Source organism: Pleurodeles waltl, chromosome 7 (assembly GCF_031143425.1).
Source record: "Pleurodeles waltl isolate 20211129_DDA chromosome 7, aPleWal1.hap1.20221129, whole genome shotgun sequence".
Classification (NCBI taxonomy): Eukaryota; Metazoa; Chordata; class Amphibia; order Caudata; family Salamandridae; genus Pleurodeles; species Pleurodeles waltl.
The window spans coordinates 900984277-901004779 of NC_090446.1; the positions used below are offsets into that span (position 1 = coordinate 900984277).

The 20503-nt window shown below is 46.3% G+C and overlaps 1 protein-coding gene and 1 long non-coding RNA gene across 2 annotated transcripts in view; one reads left to right on the plus strand and one right to left on the minus strand.

The window, feature by feature from the left end:
• The window catches only part of LOC138245689 (uncharacterized), a 112707-nt gene extending 101483 nt beyond the window's left edge, over positions 1–11224 (plus strand). The window contains exon 3 of the long non-coding RNA XR_011194159.1: positions 11148–11224. This is a non-coding gene — a long non-coding RNA (uncharacterized lncRNA). The remainder of the gene's footprint in view (positions 1–11147) is intronic.
• MGAT4B (alpha-1,3-mannosyl-glycoprotein 4-beta-N-acetylglucosaminyltransferase B) overlaps positions 1–20503 on the minus strand; it is a 1476931-nt gene that overhangs the window by 1349229 nt on the left and 107199 nt on the right. The window lies entirely within an intron of this gene.

Sequence of the window (20503 nt, forward strand, 5' to 3'; positions counted from 1 at the left end):
CGCCCGTCCATCCTTCTGTTCGGAAGAACACCTCCTGTTGCTAGAACAGGAGGTTCTAGTCCTCCTTTCAAAGGGTGCAGTGGAGTTGGTTCCAGAGCAGGAGAGGGGTCAGGGTTATTATTCAAGATATTTCCTGATCCCCAAGAAGGATGGTCGGTTGAGACCAATCCTGGACCTGAAGATTTTGAATTGGTTCCTCAAACAGGAAAAGTGCAAGATGCTGACCCTAGCACAGGTGCTTTTGGCGTTGAACGAAGGAGATTGGATGGTGTCTATCGACTTGCAGGATGCTTACTTTCATATCCCAATACTCAAGTCGCACAGGAAGTATCTCTGGTTTGTGGTGGGATCGCAACACTATCAGTTTGCGGCCCTTCCGTTTGGTCTTACTTCAGCACCTCGAGTCTTCACAAAGGTGATGGCGGTGGTTGCAGCAGAGCTCAGAAGGAAGGGGATAGCGGTATTTCCTTACCTAGACGATTGGTTGATCAAGGCCAAGTCTCCGGAGCTCGTGCTGCATCACCTGCAGTCGACAACCCAGTTTTTGTTCGATCTGGGCTTTTCGGTGAACGTGCCCAAATCTCACCTGGAGCCCTCTCAACGTCTCCTGTTCATAGGGGCAGTACTGGACACAACACTGAATTGTGCCTTTCCTCCGCCCCAGCGGATTCAGGACATTCAGGCGTTGGTTCCAATGTTTCAAAGTGGAGCGGTTATTCCAGTCCTCAAGGTCCTTCGTCTGCTCGGTCTGTTTGCTTCTTGCATTCTGTTGGTCACTCATGCACGCTGGCACATGAGGCCCTTCAGTGGTGCCTCCGAAAGCAGTGGTCTCAACACAAAGGAGATCTCGAGGGTTTGGTAAAGATTTCCAGAGACGCTGCAGCGGATCTTCGATGGTGGGCTGCGGACGGCAACCTTTCCCAAGGAAGGCCGTTCTCGCTGCCTCCTCCAGAGGCCAACGGATGCTTCCACTCTAGGGTGGGGAGCTCATCTAGGGGACCTGGAGGTCAAAGGTCATTGGTCTCCAGTGGAACAGATGTTTCACATAAATCTGTTGGAATTGCGGGCGATACGTCTGGCTCTCAAGGCCTTCCTCCCTTCCCAGTCAGTCAGTCCAGGTCCTGACGGACAACACTACCGCGATGTGGTACATCAACAAGCAGGGAGGAGTAGGGTCGTACCTTCTCTGCAGAGAAGCTCTTCGGCTATGGTCCTGGGCAAGGGACCATCGGATTTGTTTGGTAGCAAACCATCTGGCTGGAGTCTTGAACGTGCGTGCGGACAGTCTCAGTCGGCAATTCTCAACCGATCACGAGTGGCGTCTTCATCCAGATCTAACCCTGTACATCTTCCAGATGTGGGGATTCCCTCGGGAAGATCTTTTTGCCACTCGGGAGAACGCGCACTGTCCGTTGTTCTGCAGCCTCCAGTATCCGGTGCAAGGAACGTTGGGGGACGAGTTTCAGATGTTCTGGTACGGCCAGTTGCTTTACGCGTTTCCCCCCATACCCTTGATTCCTCGGGTTCTGAGGAAACTTCGCCAAGACCGGGCCCAAGTCATTTTAATAGCTCCAGATTGGCCAAGAAGGGTGTGGTATTCAGATCTTCTCCAACTCTCACTGTGCCCTCCGCTCCGTCTCCCTCACAGGGCAGACCTCCTCTCACAATCGCAGGGGGCAGGTTTTACACCCTCACCTCCAGAGCCTGCACCTTCATGCCTGGAGATTGAACGGGGCAACCTGAGTTCCTTTTCTCTCCCGCCCGAGGTGGTGGATGTTATTTTATCGGCCAGGCGACACTCCACTAAATCTATCTACGCTAGCAGGTGGGCAAAATTTGTGAATTGGTGTGGAGAGAAGCAAATTGATCCCTTACGTGCCCACTTATCGGACATTTTGTCTTTTGCGTTATCCTTGGCACAGAGGGGTTGTGCAGTTGCGACAGTTAAGGGCTACTTGTCGGCTCTGTCAGCCTTTCTGAGTCTGCCTGACCAACCCTCTTTATTTAAATCTCCATTAGTTTTGAGGTTCATAAAGGGCCTGACTAATAGATATCCTCCCACTCCTTTCATTATGCCTCAGTGGGATTTAAACCTAGTTTTAACATTTCTTATGGGCTCACCGTTTGAGCCGATGCATTTTTGCCCCTTAAGGTTATTGGTTCTAAAGACTGTTTTCCTTGTTGCCATTACTTCAGCTAGAAGGGTGAGTGAGCTGCAAGCTCTTTCTGTTAAGCCCCCGTACACATCCTTTTATGGGGATAAGGTGGTGTTGAGGACCAAGGCTGCTTTCTTGCCGAAGGTTGTTTCACCCTTCCATATGGATCAGTCTATTACACTCTCCTCTTTTTATCCTCCACCTCATCCTTCGAAAGAGGAAGAAAGACTGCATCTTTTGGACCCGATAAGAGCACTGAGCTTCTTCGTCGACAGAACGAAGGAGTTCAGATTGGAAGATCAACTCTTCTTCTCGGTAACGCCTTTTCTGGTGGATACACTAGCTACCTGTGGATTCCTCACAGTCCCACCCGCCTCCCCGTTGCCTGTCTGGTCTTACCAAGATTTCCTTGGTTGAACTCCTGTAGGTTATTGGTTTGTTTATACTGATGCAGATTTTATACATGCTTTTGTTTATTTATTTTTATATATATATATATATATATATATATATATATATATATATATATATATATATATATATTTGTTATGGTATATTTGTATATTATTTTATGTGTATATATTTTTGTATATATGCATATTTATACGATTGTCTATTTAATTTAATTAAATATTATGGTACAAGATTTTATTTGATGTATTCGTATCAGATATGTTATGTTGATATTTACCTGTTGGCCTCAAAGGCACGTAAAAAATGTTGGTAACTGACGTCAGCACGCCAGCAAGGACCTCTTATTGCCTGTATGACGTCAGACGGCGTTGCGTGGGAGCCGGGCAATTGTGACGTCCTCGTCGACGTGCAGAAGCTAGAAGAAAATTTCCGTCGGATGCTGGCGCATGGGGGAAAATTCAATGAGTGAGGAATCCACAGGTAGCTAGTGTATCCACCAGAAGGAATGGTTTCTTACCTGTAACTCCAGTTCTCTCGTAGGGGTATTTCCATGATAGTCATAAGCACTGAATAGTTCTGCGCACCTGCGGGGACCCCGGAGCACTGATGTGAAGTATATTCTTAAGTGCAAATACCAGCCCTTTGAAAAAAGGTCTGTCCAAAAAACACTTAAGAATAACAATGTGCAGCCTATGTGAACAGCTACACAGGCCAAATTGTTAAAAGAAAAACAGTTGTAGTGTAAATTCACGTTTAAACATCTATTTATTCTAGAAATGTAATAACAAATACATTCTCATATTCTATGTACACCTCTCATGAGAATAAAACAATGCAGGGCAGTGTAGCCCATAGGCTGCCATTATACAGAATGTAAATAGAGCTGTGCCTTTAAGAAAGTAAAGTCTTCCTGTTTCCCATCATGCACAGCAAAAGGCAGTTGCCTCAGTTCTTTTTGAAGGCTTGTAACCTGACATGAAGGAACAAAACATTTGTTGGAGTACCAACATCGATAATATTTATGACAACCTGTTCTATGTCAGCTCCACCGGGGAGGAGCGAGGGTTGCTTATGACTATCATGGAAATACCCCTACGAGAGAACTAGAGTTACAGGTAAGAAACCATTCCTTCTCTCGTAGGGGATTTCCATGTATAGTCATAAGCACTGAATAGAGTAGCAAGCCCATCCCCATAACCACGGTGGAGTAGACAGAAGAATACTGACAAAAAACATGAGTCATGCAAATAAATTCTTAAGCAAGGCCTGTCCAACCTGCGCATCTGCCCTGGCGTCTGTATCAAGGCAGTAATGCTGAGTAAAGGTATGGACCGACTTCCAAGTGGCAGCCTTGCATATTTCTGCCAAAGGGAGATTTCTCATCAAGGCTGCAGTAGCTGCTTTCCCTCTAGTAGAGTGGGCTTTTGGCCTACCACCAAGGGATTTGTTCGCTAACTGATAACATAACATTATACATGAAACAATCCACCTGGATAAAGATTGCTTAGACGTGCCCAACCCTGTTCTAACTGGGCCATAGTTAACAAAGAGCTGTTGTGATTTACGTAAGCATTTTGTCCTGTCCAAGTAAAATTTCAAAACCATCTTTACATCCAGAGAGTGCAGAGTTCTCTCAGCAGGAGTAGTTGGATTTTGAAAGAAAGTTGGTAATGAAATGGTTTGGTTCACATGAAAGTCGGAGACGACTTTTGGTAAAAACTTTGGATGAGTCCTCATTACCACTTTCGCAGAATGAAAAACCGTGTAGGGCTCTTGAGCGCAAAGGGCCTGGATTTCGCTAACCCTACGCGCTGAAGTGATTGCCACCAGAAAAGCAGTTTTCCATGTGAGATGTTGAAGTGATGCCTTATGTACTGGCTCGAATGGAGGTAGCATCAGACGCGATAGGACAACATTCAGTTCCCATGGAGGAGATGGCTTTCTAATGGGAGGAAAGACCTTTTTTTAAACCTTCCAGGAAGTCCTTAATAATTGGAATCCGAAAGAAAGGAAGCTTGTGAAGGGCTCTTTCTGTATGCCGTTACAGCCGCCAAGTGTACCTTTATTGATGACAGTTGTAAGCCCGATTTTGCCAAACTTAGCAAGTATGGCAGGATAGATTCCTCTCCACAGGATACCGGGTCAATGTTGTTGTCTAAACACCACACACAGAATCTCTTCCACTTGCTTGCATAAGCCGATCGTGTGGAAGGGCGCTTTGCTTCTTTCAGGATTTCCATACAGTCCTGAGGTGGGTTCAAGTGTCCATATTGCACTAGCTCAGGACCCATGCTGCCAAACTCAACGATGAGAGGTTGGGATGAGATATCTGCCCTCTGAACTTCGTGAGAAGGTCCGGACGATAAGGCAGCCTGATGTGTGGTTTGAGTGACCGGTGAAGAAGGTCTGGGAACCACCATTGGCGTGGCCATTCCGGAGCAATCAGGATCATTTTGGACTGAGCATTGGATAACTTCTGGAGGACCGCCGGAATCAGGGGAAGCGGTGGAAAGGCGTAAAGAAATGCTCCTGACCAGCTTATCCACAGGGCATTCCCCAGTGTCCCTGGATGGTAATATCTGGAGGCGAAGTTTTGGAATTTTTTGTTTTCTGGGGTTGCGAATAGGTCTATAGAGGGGGTACCCCATAGTGCGAAAATGGAACGAACGACGTCGTTGTGTAGCACCCATTCGTGGTTCTCGTCCATTACTCGACTGAGGGCATCCGCTTGAACATTCTGGATGCCAGGCAGGTGAGTTGCCACTAGCGACAGGTTCCTGGCTAGAAGCCAATGCCAGATTGTCGGAGCCTCTCTGGATAAAATCCTGGACCTGGTGCCTCCTTGTTTGTTTACGTAGTACATAGTGGTCACGTTGTCCGTCTGGAGAAGGAGAGTTTCCGCTCTCAGAGAGGGAAGGAAGGCTTTGAGCGCAAGGTGGACTGCGCGAAGCTCCAGCAGGTTGATATGATAGAGACTCTCTCTCCGTGACCACTTGCCTTGGACTCGAAGATGTTCCATGTGCGCTCCCCATCCGAACAGTGACGCATCTGTTACGATGGTTTGAGCTGGAGGCTGTTGTTGGAACGGAATCCCCACCAAGAGATTGTTGGGTAAACACCACCACTTGAGGGACTGTAGGGCGTGGGGAGAAAGGAGGACTTTGCTCTCCCAATCGTCCATCAGTTGACACCATTGATCCTCCAGGTTTTCCTGTAATGGTCTCATATGGAGGCGAGCATTGGGAACGAGATGGATACAAGACGCCATCGAGCCCAGTAGAGAAGCTATTACTCTTGCAGTGGTCTGTGGAGTTTCCTGTAGTTGTTTGCACTTTTGGAGAATCGATAATCGTCGTTCCTCCGAAGGAAACACCTTTCCTAGATTGGTATCTATAATGGCCCCTAAGTAATGCAACATCTGAACAGGCGTTGCTGTGGACTTCAGGAGATTGACTTGAAGACCGAGATTCTGTAACAGCTGTAGAGCCCATCTGAAATGTTGTTGCGCCTCTAGATAACTGGAGGCCTTTATGAGCCAATCGTCTAGATAGGGGTAGACAAATATTCGATGTTTCCTCAAGTGGGCGGCTACCACCGCCATGCATTTGGAAAAAGTTCTCGGCGCTGATTTGAGGCCGAAGGATAGAACCGCAAATTGGTAATGACGTTTTCTGACAGTGAACCTTAGGAATTTTCGATGTTTCTTGGTCACCGGAATATGAAAGTAAGCGTCGCAAAGGTCTATCGCACAGAGCCAGTCGCCCTGACGAAGATGTGGGTAAATTTGGTGCAAGGATAGCATCCTGAATTTCTCTTTGCAAATCCACTTGTTTGCTGTCCTTAGATCTAAGATGGGACGAAACTCTTGCTTGTCTTTTTTCGGCACAAGGCAATACCTCGAATAAATCCCTTTCCCTTGCTGGCTGATCGGGACGGGTTCTATGGCTCTTTTTTGTAATAGAATAGTGACTTCTAACTGAAGAGCTTCGAGGTGGTGGCTGGCTGGTTTGGGTGGAACAGATGGTGGAGGACTGGTGAATCTGAGAGCGTAACCATGTCTCACAATATTCAATACCCAGGCGTCTGATGTGATGTGTAGCCACTCGTCTAGATGATTTGAGATACTTCCCCCCTACCGGAGTGGATAACAGAGGAGGGGGAAGCGAAGATTCAGGGCTTAGACGCGGGAGCCTGTCGAGTTGTCTGAGTTTGAGGTGTTGAACGACCCCTTGTCGACCTTCGTTGTGTGGAGAAGCCCCTTTGATGCTGCTGCTGCTGCTGCTGGGGGCGTGAAGACATCCAGTGTGGTGTCTGATACCTGTGGGTGAAAAGTCTTCGCTGATATGGACGGAATACCTTCCGTTGTTCTTTCGGGTGTTCCATGCCTACCGCTTTTAGGGTATCTAGCTCAGACTTCATCCTGGCCATCTCGTCATCGGCATGAGAGCCGAACAAAGTGGAGCCTGAGAAAGGTAAATTTTGTATTCTCTGCTGTGCTTCTGGTTTGAGAGATGTTAGTCGCAACCATGCATGTCTTCTTAGCGCTATTCCGTGGGCATAGTTATGTGCGGATAGTACCGAAGAATCAGCTGCAGCACTTATAACCTGGTTAGAAACCATGGCTCCCTCACCCACGACCTCCAGGAAATCTTCCCTTTTGTCCTTAGGAAGATGCTCCGCAAACTGCAGTATAGAGTCCCAGAGGGCCCGATCGTATCTCCCTAATAAAGCAGTGGCGCTGGCTGCTTTCATTGTGATGGCTGCAGTAGAGCATACTTTTCGGCCTGCAGCATCGATCTTTCTGCTCTCTTTATCCGGAGGTGAGGAGGAAGATGGTGATTTAGAGTGCAATTTCTTTGCCGCTACTATAACCACCGAGTCCGGTACTGGGTCCGACCTCAAGAATAGAGGATCTTGTTCTGGTGGACGATACTTCTTAATAAGTCTGGAAGGAGCAGACTTTGTTGCGGCCGGTGTAAGAAAAATATCCATTGCCGGTTCAATAAGACCCGGAACCAGTGGAAGCAAAGGTCTCGAAGATGTCCTGTGATGCAAGGTCTCGAAGATTACTGATGTCGATGGGGCAGGTATCGCCAACGGGATATTCAGTTTGGTCGCCCCTCGCACTAAGACCTTCTGGAATGTATTCACATTATCTATGGGGGACACTCTCGGGGACGGTGAGTCCGATAGGGTTGGAGAGTAGTCCCGTGTAGACGAAGAAGAATGTCTATGATGTGAATGCTGAGATCTCTGCCGTGACTCATGACGATGGTGCCGAGAGGAAGATGAACGTCTAGAGGAATGTCCAGAATGCCTTACGGATCGCGTTGGAGTCCTCAGAACAGACTCTGAAGGAGGAGCCGGAAGAGGAGCCGTAGGTGTTACTGGTGTCTGCGGCAACGGCGACTGTTGAGGAGAGAGCTGTGGAGACGCTGGAAGCAGGATGAGTGAGGCCGAGGATTCTGACGTGGTATAAACCCTTCTAGGTCTCTTTGATTGTCGCCTCGACGTCGAAGTGCGGTGACGGCGAGTGCCTCTTGACGTCGATTCCTGTCGCCGTTGAGAACCTCTCGACGTCGCTGTGGTGACGGCGAACGTCTCCGACGGCGAGCACTCTCCCTCGATCGCCCTCGCCGTGTCGACGGCGAGCCGGACTCAGATCTCCTCGACGTGGATCGTCCTCGCCGTGTCGACAGCGACCCAGATCCTCTCGACGGCGAGCGTCCACGCCGTCTCGACGGCGAAATGGCTGTCGACGGCGAACAATGCTTCTTCCTCGCCGGTGAACCACTCCTCGACGGCGAGCATGTTGCCGCCGTTCCCTGTCTCGACGTCGACGCCCTCGACTTCGTCGGAGACCTGTGTCGTTTTTGAGTAGGTCTGGTAGGAGTTATAGAGGAAACAGGGTGAGCCCTGGTAGAAGACTGACCTTCTCCTCGCTCTGTGATAGAATGACCACTTTTTCTCCTGTCCTCTCTCGCCTGAAGTCGGATTTTCTCCCTATCACGAAGAGTTCTTCTGGAGAAAGTTTTACAGATGTCACACGACTCCGGTTTGTGGCTGGATGGAAGGCAAATTATACAGACCCGATGTGGATCTGTTTTAGCCTTTTTTCTGCCACAAGAAGGGCATTTATCAAAAAGTGAAGGCATTTCTAAACTAGAAAAACCTCAAAATTCTGTCAGAATTTAACAGAAAAGAGTAGGAAATGATCACTCAATATTAAAAACGTCGAGTGAAGTTGAAATTCAAAAGATTTTGAATGAATTTCTGTCACAAAAAGGCTTTGTGAGGTAGAGCTCAATGCTTCAGGGTCCTGTCAGAAAGGAGCCGGAAAAAAGAACTGAGGCAACTGCCTTTTGCTGTGCATGATGGGAAACAGGAAGACTTTACTTTCTTAAAGGCACAGCTCTATTTACATTCTGTATAATGGCAGCCTATGGGCTACACTGCCCTGCATTGTTTTATTCTCATGAGAGGTGTAAATTGAATATGAGAATGTATTTGTTATTACATTTCTAGAATAAATAGATGTTTAAACGTGAATTTACACTACAACTGTTTTTCTTTTAACAATTTGGCCTGTGTAGCTGTTCACATAGGCTGCACATTGTTATTCTTAAGTGTTTTTTGGACAGACCTTTTTTCAAAGGGCTGGTATTTGCACTTAAGAATATACTTCACATCAGTGCTCCGGGTTCCCCGCAGGCGCGCGGAACTATTCAGTGCTTATGACTATACATGGAAATCCCCTACAAGAGAAAAGGCGTTACCGAAGGTAAGTAACTTGTTCGTTAGCGCCCGGATACACTGAGTAGTAGTTGTGCTTTATAAAACACCTCAAATAAAAATAAATACAAATAGTTTCTACTGCCTCTAAAACAGCTAAGGACAACTATGCCGAACTAGTCCAACAAAAGCAGATGTTCAAACTTGACACAGAGCTGGATTGTCCTGGCTGTGGCGCATTGCAGCAGTTTGGATGACAGCTCTGCTGACATTCTTTGTAGCCCAGACAATGCCACTACTCCAAAGGTGCGTTATGCCTAATACAGCAGCTTGGTAACAATTGTATATGGGCTGGAAAGAGGCCTAGAATAGCAGCCAAATAAAAGTTCGGTCTCATAAATGAAAGGGGGAGGGAGATTGGGTATCCTGAACATTACCTGTTACTATTACACAGCATAGCTTTGCTATGCAGCGAGTGGCAGGAGGTAAACGTGAAAAATAATTGTGCTTTATATACCAGTCTATTTGCAAGCACACACATTTGGAAGTTTCTGTGGTTTCCCAGGAAGTATATAACACGGGATGGTATGGCAGAAAGGGACAGGGGACTTGATCACTATCTTTTTATCTATGATGCTGATATTCAAATACATCAACTTTAACCCAGCCCTAAACAGAGATGTTTATAGAGAGGCAGAAAGCTAACTGTAAGAACAGTGGAGAGCTGTTTGACTGGAAGGCATTAAACTGACTATGTCATGAATGATTATGAGTTCCCAGAGGGGAAATATTTATATATTATATGGTATGACATTGAGTTACTGACCCAACAATTAAACAAGCAGCCAGTTGTCCATTATATAAGTTTGAGAAGTGGCTCATTACTACATCTCTGACATCCAGCCAGCGTAGCGGTTAAAGAAAGGTTGATAAAAGTGGCCTCATACTGGTGCTATACGCCCGAAAGAGGGACATGCATGGAATACCACAAAATCCAATGACTGCTGCAGAGGATGCAGGAATGACGGGTAATTATTACACCTGCTTGAAATACCACAAGCACACCAAGTATTGAGAAGAGGTACTGACTGACATTAATGCAATGTATGACTGCCCAGTTATGAGACTTCAATCTTATATAATCCTCAGAGTTGATAATAACCTCACATACTCTCTGTAATTCCCTAGAGGAAAATTGATAACAATCCTTTTATGTGCAGCCAATGCTGGAGTGTAACATTTTTAGTAATGCTTAATGGCACAGACGTCAGCATTAGGTGACTTTTATATTGACCTTTAAAAGCCTAACGGAGTTCTGTTGCACTAAAATGTATATTAGAATGTACATGTTTATTTGGTGGCGGACATTGCGCCTACCATGGCAGATGTCGTACTTATTAGTATTGACAATGTGTTAACATGATTAAACAATGCAGAAGTATATGTTAATCATTAGACTTAATTATTGATAATAGAAATAAAACCTATTTAAAATGATTTATGATTTATAAAAGTTTACAGTTACGTGTGCAGAAAAATAAATGCACATTCTGTCATACTTAATGTGATGTCTTAGTGATTTCAGTTATTAAATGAAAGGCTTTCCTATAATCCGATATATTGTTAATGATGAATTCATAAGTTTGCATACTATGTGTGTTTTAATAATGACAAGATTAATGCATTGTATTTCTTGTGTTAGCATATCTAGGCCTGAAGTCTTCCTATTTGCAGCAGTAGTAAAATGTCAAGTCATTTCATTTCTCCAACATGCATTTTTCCACTAAGTTTTTTTGCATGATTAGTAAAGAGCCCTATTGTATTATATGTACGTTTTATTCACAGTGTCCTTGGGATTGCAACATTAAGAACATGAGGACTGGAAAGTAAAGCAACATTACTGTTTAGTTGTTCATTCTCATGGGAACTATTGGAACCTTTGTGAGCCATGGGAAATTTGCATCACATGGAAAAGAGAGATGACTTTACACCAAAACCTGGGAACTTTCGTAGATGTTGCAAACTTGATTTCTTTCATAATTTTGATTAGGCAGTGCCCTTTTTACATAAAGTGGACTCATAAAACAGACCCATCAACTGTTTCCAGTAATTTTAATTAAGGATAGACTTCTAAGTCTCAGTCACTCTTCTCTTGAACCTTGTCTTGTGTCAGTCCCCTCTTGAGCTTTGTCCTGTGTCACTCTTCTCTAGAGCCTTGTTGTGCGTCTTCTCTCTTGACTCTTGAACTGTTAACTTGTACCCTAGACTTTGCCTGATTTCCAGTGCACTCCATGTTCCTCACTTTCCCTTGATGCTGTTTCTTACAACCTTTGCTGAAGATAAATGCTTTGCTGACAAAACTGAATTGAATGCTGAACCCAGGAGAGGTATATTCTAATGCAAATGTTATTTTTGCCCATGACCTGCATTTTTGAGTAAAGGTAATATGTTGACACCTCCTTAATTCATTTTTGTAGCTAGTCTAATTTAGCCCGAGATGGATGTTTTTCCAAATTATTTTTCTCTTTTCTTTTTGACTTTTGCCCGCATGTGTAGTCCGCTCCAACACAATCTTTTCCTGATTTGGTCTGTAGTAGGGAGAACATATGTCCTGATCTGGGAATCTGTCCATCTGATTTGATTAATGTATTTAAATACTAAATTGAAACATGTCTCTGTCTCAAAAGTGATTCCTTTATTAAAAAAGCATTATTCCTTCTTGAATGTTTAACGGTGTTGATGTTAAGAAGATTAAATTTGTTTTGTACATTTGGACAGCCCATGGTATTCATTTACCTCTAAAATTTGATCTTGCACATGACCTTTGTGACTTTGGCACTGTGATCATAAAATAAAGCTTTGAAACTTTATTCAGATTGGAGTTTTCTTCTGTGGCCACATTGGTCATAGTGTCTAAATTGTTTATTATTATACTGATGTAAATTGTGGTTTACGGTTCACCCCACTCTTTATGGGTCCAAAGGTTCATCGGCTTCTTTGAAGCATTCTAGTCCGGAAAAGGATGAAAAACAGGCTTGCACCCTGCAGGTCATTTTGGGTTGTGGGGCACCAAGAGAATACTGGACCACAAACAGTGGCTAAGATCTGGGTACTCACAGGCATAAATTCTAAGACAGTGGTTCAAAAAGGCAAACACCTTGAGACTTGCTGGAATCCTTGTTTAAAGACCGGACTTGCCCCAGATACCTCAAGGTGTTAAAGATGACGGATCCTAACAACAGGAATAAATATGAGACCACAAGACCTGAGTTAAGGGCAAACACACACACCGTGACACATTTACTCTCCTGGTCTGGGCATGGTTCAAGAGTTTCAAAAGGGGGGGATGAGGGGGCATGAGGTTGAGAGGGGGGAGGGAGTCATGTTTGGGAAGGGAGGGGATAAGGAGTATGGTTTTGCTTACAGCTAGTCAACCTGCCAGCCGTTTGGATGTAGGCAGATTAGATGTAAATATTACAAAATAAATAAAACAAATTTGATTTTCAAATAAAAGCAACAAAGCAGGGAAATAAGAGAGCAACAGGAGAGACAAGGAGGCAGGGTGCGAGGGGAAAAGCAATAAATAAAGGTATGTTCCAGGAAAGAGATATACACAAGGATACGAAGACAAGCCATCTAATAGGGAGTAAGCCAAGGAGATTACCAAGAAAGCCAACTATTGATAATTAATGGATTGGTTGTCAATCCCACTGTAAGTATTGGTTCTGTCCACAATATAGAGACCAAAGAATTAGTAATATTCCAACAAGGGATAATATAGTGCCTTTAATCACAGTGATCTCTGCTGGCTAGCTCCAAAGTTTTCCTGTCCTGTTACCTAATCCTACTGACTGACAGTGAAAAGTCAGAAAACTGGGATGAGGGAAAACGTTTTAGTTTAACCGATTACCGTGAACAGACCTATTTCCTTTTAGTGGGGGCCAAGGATATTACGCTACTGAAAACACTTTCTTTCGGCCCTTTCCCACTTTTTAGACATTCTATCTATGCTCTTGTTAAATACTTTATGGGAAAAATGTGCTAGCATCGACCAGAACTTCATTAGCACCTGCACCCTGGCGTGAAATCGTTACTAGTCTTGTAGCAAAACCATGTATCTCTATTCTGTGATGCAACCATTTTTTTTTTTTAAAACCTACATCAGCAACCCATCATTAGATACTGTGCAAAACTACTCAGAGTGAAATGCAAAATAATTAACATGCAGCAATTTAAAGAAGTACGACTGAAGTAACAAGGCGATAAGCTCGAAAAGAAAATATTTATCCCATGACCATGTATATTCGGACACAACAATTGGACGAATAATTAAAGCCAGCTTTTCCACTGTATTCTGACTAAAACCGTTATGAAAGCATAGGGAAAGGGCAGGAGTTAATGTAAGCAAGATAATTATCTGTATCCCACATTATCCCATTAGTGGGCCTTAGCCCTACCCTGAATACCATAAGCGGATTGCTCCTTGGGAGCTTTATGTGCTCTCTGTTGTTTCAAAGGTGATTGGATTTTTTTTTTTTTTTTAAAGCAGGCTATCCGAAAATATTACACAGCCGCCGTAGCTCGTTATAATGCCCTCCTATCTAAGATTCCCACAACACATGGCACTGAAATGCAAAATGCAAACATTAACACAGGAAAAGCCAACCATCGTCAGAGACACTCGCTCCTCCTTCCATCACACCATAAAGTCTTTATCTGGATCAGGGACATGTTCCTAATTATCAATAATAATTTATTCTGTGTAGCATCTTATAAACCCTTTCTAGATCAGCTCGTGAACTCAAAATCATAAAAACAAATCTTCAAAAAAGAAAGGAGAGTAGAAATGTTGAGGTAGAAAACACACAGAAAAGTGTACTTAAATCATCATGCCTGTCTTCTCATGGCAGATTCTCCCAAGTGGAAGCATTTGTCATCAAGCAGATATCGAGTCAATTAAGAAATGGCAATACAAATGTAATGCACGGGATAAAGTACATTATAAAGATATTTCAAGCCACTGAGGTGACTATGTAGCAGAATGAGGCCGAAGGCAAAATTATACGGTCATGGAAATCTGAGGTGCCTTGGCCTTAAAATTCACAGCAGGGGGTACTTTTGAATACAGTGGTTCCCAACCTGTGGTCTGGGGACCCCAAGCCTCCCCAGGAGTCCGTGAGTGCATAAAAATTAAATAATATTAACAGTTTGTATACATAAAGTGTCTAAATGTACAATTTACATTTTAAAACATACTATGTCAGGAATTTGAAATTGGAGGCTAAAAATGTACTTAGAACCCTCAGATTGATTCGTGGGGAGCAGCAAATGCATTTGTAAATTAAATAAAATGTTATCATGTGTGTATGTGTTTGATGAATGCTTGTTTGTGTATGTATGTATGTGTATTGCTTTGCGTTTCAAACACTGACAGTGGTTAGGCCGGGTCCCCGGCTTCCAGTAATGACTCAGTTGGGGGTCCTCAGATTACAATAATGATTCAGGGGGGGGGGGGGGGGGGCCTGGGTTCCAGTAATGCTAAAGTGGGGGTCCACAGAAGTCAAAACGTTAGGAACCACTATTTTAATACATAGTCGCACCAAACCCCTTTTCCACAAACCACTCCGATCCTCTCGCATATGAAAGAGATAAGATGTTTGTAAACATGAAGAATGAAATTAGAATCCACAAAGAAAAATTATTTACACAAAAAAAGCTTTTGGGTATTTGTTGCAAGAAAATATTAGAATCAGTTTAAAAAAACCTCCTTAGCACAGAAGAACGAGTTACTTACCTTCGGTAACGACTTTTCTGGTGGATACATTAGCTACCTGTGGATTCCTCACCTCATGAATACTCCCATGGCGCCAGAATTCGACGGAAATCTTCTTACTAGTCTCTGCACGTCGACGAGGACGTCACTGTCTCGCACGCGACGCCGTCTGACGTCATACAGGCAATAAGAGGTCCTCGACGACGTGCAGACGTCAGTACCAATCATTTTTTACGTGCATGAGAACAACCAGGCAATGCAATGAAAGAGCAAGGCAACATCCATTATATTGTAAAAATACACCACATTGTATGAATAACTGTAAATCTTTTTATGTACATATATATATATATATATATATAAAACTCTCTCTTTTCAAAATATATACACACACCAAGTATATACATAAAGATATATACACCTATACATATATATATATATATAAATATATTATATATACATCTATTGCACCCTCAAAGACCAAGAGGAGCGCACTCAAGGATTACTTGGCAAGACCATAAAGGCAACGGGGAGGCGGGTGGGACCGTGAGGAATCCACAGGTAGCTAATGTATCCACCAGAAAAGTCGTTACCGAAGGTAAGTAACTCGTTCTTCTGATGGATACAACTACCTGTGGATTCCTCACCTCATGAATAGAGTCCCAAAGCAGTACCACGCCCGGCGGTGGGTGCCTAAATGGTCAAACCAAGAAATCCTGCAGCACTGACCGTGCAAAATGACCGTCCCTTCTAACCTCAGAATCTAAACAGTAATGTTTTGCAAAAGTGTGAAGGGACGACCAAGTTGCGGCCTTGCAGATGTCGACCACAGGAACACCTCTGGCTAAGGCCGAAGTGGCCGACTTAGCTCTGGTGGAATGAGCTCTAATGCCCTCAGGAGGATCCTTCTTTGCCAAAGAGTAACATATTTTAATGCAAAGAATAACCCACCTGGATAGTGTTCTCTTGTGGACTGCCTTTCCTCTCCTCTTGCCCACGTATCCAATAAACAGCTGATCCTCCAGCCTGAAATCCCTTGTTCTATCGATAAAGAAGCTCAACGCTCTCTTTGGGTCCAGACGGTGCAGTCTTTCTTCCTCTTTGGAAGGATGAGGCGGAGGATAGAACGTGGACAAAGTAATTGCCTGAGCCAAATGGAAGGGTGAAACAACCTTCGGGAGGAAAGCAGCCTTGGTCCTCAGCACCACCTTATCCCCATAAAAAGTTGTATAAGGGGGTTTTACTGATAAGGCCTGCAACTCACTCACTCTCCTTGCTGATGTTATAGCTATCAGGAAGACTGTTTTTAAAACCAAATACCTCAAGGGGCAAGAATGCATAGGTTCAAAAGGGGACCCCATAAGGAAAGTCAGGACTAAGGACAAATCCCATTGCAGCATAACGAATGGCTTTGGAGGATATTGATTTAGAAGACCTTTCAAGAATCTGATAACAATAGGGGATTTAAATAAAGATGGTTGGTCTGGAAGACATATGAAGGCTGACAAGGCCGATAAATAACCTTTAATGGTAGCCACTGCACAACCTTTCTGCGCCAGAGATAGAGCAAAAGACAAAACGTCCGATAGATGAGCATGTAAAGGATCAATCTGCCTCTCTCCACACCACGCAACAAATTTAGACCACCTATTAGCGTAGATAGATTTAGTGGAGTGTCGCCTGGCCGCTAATATAACATCCACTACCTCAGGCGGGAGAGAGAAGGAACTCAGGTTGCCCCGTTCAATCTCCAGGCATGTAGGTGCAGACTCTGGAGGTTGGGGTGTAGAACCTGCCCCTGCGACTGTGAGAGGAGGTCTGCCCTGAAAGGGAGACGGAGCGGCGGGCACGTTGAGAGTTGGAGAAGGTCGGAGTACCACACCCTCCTTGGCCAATCCGGAGCTATTAAGATTACTAGAGCCCGGTCTTGGCGAATCTTCCTCAATACTCGAGGAATCAAGGGTATGGGAGGAAACGCGTAAAGCAACTGGCCGCACCAGGTCATTTGAAACGCGTCCCCCAACGCTTCCTGCATCGGATACTGAAGGCTGCAGAACAACGGACAATGCGCGTTCTCTCGAGTGGCGAACAGATCTACCCGAGGAAACCCCCACTTCTGGAAGATTAAACGGACTTGATCTGGATGGAGACGCCACTCGTGGTCTGCCGAGAAGTGGCGACTGAGACTGTCCGCACGCACGTTCAAAACTCCGGCCAGATGGTTTGCTATCAAGCAAATCCGATGGTCCTTTGCCCAGGACCATAGTCGAAGAGCTTCTCTGCAGAGAAGGTACGACCCCACTCCTCCCTGCTTGTTTATGTACCACATCGTGGTAGTATTGTCCGTTAGGACCTGTACCGACTGACCACGAAGGGAAGGGAGGAAGGCCTTGAGAGCCAGACGTACAGCCCGTAACTCTAACAGATTGATGTGAAAAATCTGTTCCTCTGGAGACCAAAGACCTTTGATCTCCAGATCCCCCAGATGAGCTCCCCACCCTAGAGTGGAAGCATCCGTTATGACTGTGGCCACTGGTGGCGACTGCTGGAACGGCTTTCCTTGTGAAAGATTGTTGCTTGCAATCCACCACTTCAAATCCACAGCAGCATCTCTGGAGATCTTGACAGTACCCTCTAGATCCCCTCTGTGTTGAGACCACTGCCTTCGGAGGCACCACTGAAGAGCCCTCATGTGCCAGCGAGCATGCGTGACCAACAGAATGCAGGAGGCAAAAAGACCGAGCAGACCAAGGACCTTGAGGACTGGAACCACCGCTCCATTTCGAAACATTGGAACCAAATCCTGAATATCTTGAATCCGCTGAGGCGGAGGAAAGGCCCGACCCAATGTTGTATCCAGTACTGCCCCTATGAACAGGAGGCGCTGACAGGGCTCTAGGTGAGATTTGGGCTCGTTCACCGAAAAGCCCAGGTCGAACAACAACTGGGTTGTTGACTGCAGATGACGCAACACAAGCTCCGGCGACTTGGCTTTGATCAACCAGTCGTCCAAGTAAGGGAATACTGCTATCCCCTTCCTTCTGAGCTCTGCCGCAACCACCGACATCACCTTCGTGAAGACTCGAGGTGCTGAAGTAAGACCAAACGAAAGGACCGCAAACTGGTAGTGTTGCGATCCCACCACAAACCGGAGATACTTCCTGTGTGACTTGAGTATCGGGATATGAAAGTAAGCATCCTGCAAGTCGACAGACACCATCCAGTCTTCCATGTTCAACGCCAAAAGCACCTGTGCTAGGGTCAGCATCTTGAACTTTTCCTGCTTGAGGAACCAATTCAAGATCCTCAGGTCCAGAATTGGTCTCAAACGACCATCCTTCTTGGGAATCAGGAAATACCTTGAGTAAACTCCTTGACCCCTTTCCTGCTCCGGGACCAACTCCACCGCGCCCTTTAAAAGGAGGACTTCTACCTCCTGTTCTAGCAACAGGAGGTGTTCTTGTAAACAATACGAAGGGCGGGGCGGGATGAGGGGCGGAAACTCCCGAAAGGGAAGGGTGTAGCCTTTTCCCACAACACTGAGAACCCAAGTGTCCGACGTAACAGTCTCCCATTTGGTGAGAAAATGCTGTAATCTTCCCCCTACAGGAGAGGAGTGAGTGGGAAATGGTGGAAGCCTAAGGCTGCTTCCCCTGCTGCACCCCGCCAGAGGATGAGGAAGAGGCAGAGTGCTGCTGAGAAGCTCCCCTGGTGCGGACCCTACCCCTCCCCCTAAAAGATCTATAGGGATGGGAAGAGGCAGGTTGCTGATATCTTCCCCGAAAGGAAGAGGAGGAAGAGCCACGCCCAAATCCACGAAACCTCCTGAAGAATCTGAAAGAGGCCGTGGAAGAAGGAGCTTGGAGTCCCAACGACTTAGCCGTGGCCCTGCTCTCCTTAAACCGTTCCAAGGCCGAATCAGCCTTAGCCCCAAACAGTTTGTCCCCATCAAACGGGAGATCCAACAATGTGGACTGTACATCTGCCGAAAAGCCCGAGTTACGGAGCCAGGCCTGTCTCCTTTCCACCACAGTTGTGCCCATTGCTCTGGCTACCGAGTCGGTGGTATCCAGTCCCGTCTGGATAATTTGGGTCGCAGCAGCCTGGGCATCAGAGACAAGATCCAAAAGACCCTGGGGAAGCTCTGTAAACGAAGAGGAGATGTCATCCATCAGAGCATGAATATACCTCCCCAGGATACAGGTTGCATTGGTGGCTTTTAATGCCAGACTGCAGGACGAAAAAATCTTCTTCGACTGCGCCTCCAGCTTTTTTGAATCTCTGTCCCCAGGCACCGTCGGAAAGGAACCAGGCGCTGACTTGGACGAACAGGAGGCCTGCACAACCGAGCTCTCCGGCGTAGGGTGCCTAGATAGGAAACCAGGATCAGTTGGAGCCGTCCGATACCTCCTGGCCACGGCTCTGTGAACTGCTGGGGAAGATGCCGGCTTCTTCCACACCTCTAAAACCGGATCCAGCAGAGCGTCATTAAAAGGTAATAGAGGCTCCGCCGCGGCTGAGGCCGGATGCAACACCTCTGTCAAAAGGTTTTGTTTCGCCTCCACCACCGGCAAAGGCAGGTCCAAAAAACTAGCTGCCTTCCGTACCACTGTATGAAAGGAAGCAGCTTCCTCGGTATATTCCCCCGGGGACGAAAGGTCCCACTCAGGGGAAGTGTCCAGCCCACTGGCCGACTCCAGTCCACGCAGCCCATCACCCGAGTCCTCTAGCTCTCCTTCCTCTAGGGCTCGTTGGTACTCCTGCTCTTCTAGTACCCGGAGAGCACGCCTCCTTGAATGCAGTCGTTGCTCAATCCGCGGAGTCGACAATACCTCCGCCGAAGTCGGAGATCGGCGCCGATCTTCCGAAGCCACCGACGCCGCATCCGGCGCCACAGGTAACTTCGGCGCCGACTGAAGAGCAGTTGAAACGGATGGACCCACCGGAGTCACAGGCCGAAATCTCGACGTCGACGGGATGGAAATCCCTGGGGCCAATCCCTCCGAAGCCACCGGAGCGGCCACCGGCGCCGACACTGGCGCCGAGCCCACGTTCCCAAACGGGAGAAAGGGCATAAAGGGTGCCGGCCGAAGAGGCGCAGGATCACCCAAAGAAAAGGCCAAAGGCCCAGCCGGAGCACCCCCTGGAGCCATCTGTTGGAAGATGGCATACATCGCATTCAAGAATGCGGAACTATCGGCTCCAGGGGTGGGAAAAGCCGGATACTGGGGTGCCTGACTCGGAGGCGACCCCGACGCCGGCCTCGGCGTCTGCGCCGGAGAAAACACTTGAGGCTCCAATACCTCAATCACCGACGCCTGTCCAGGCGAAGTTGGAGACGCCGGAGAGGGCAACGGCGTCGAAGGATGCGCGTCACCGTGGGGCTGACCTCCCATGTCCTTCGGCGCCGATCCGGAGACCTGGAACG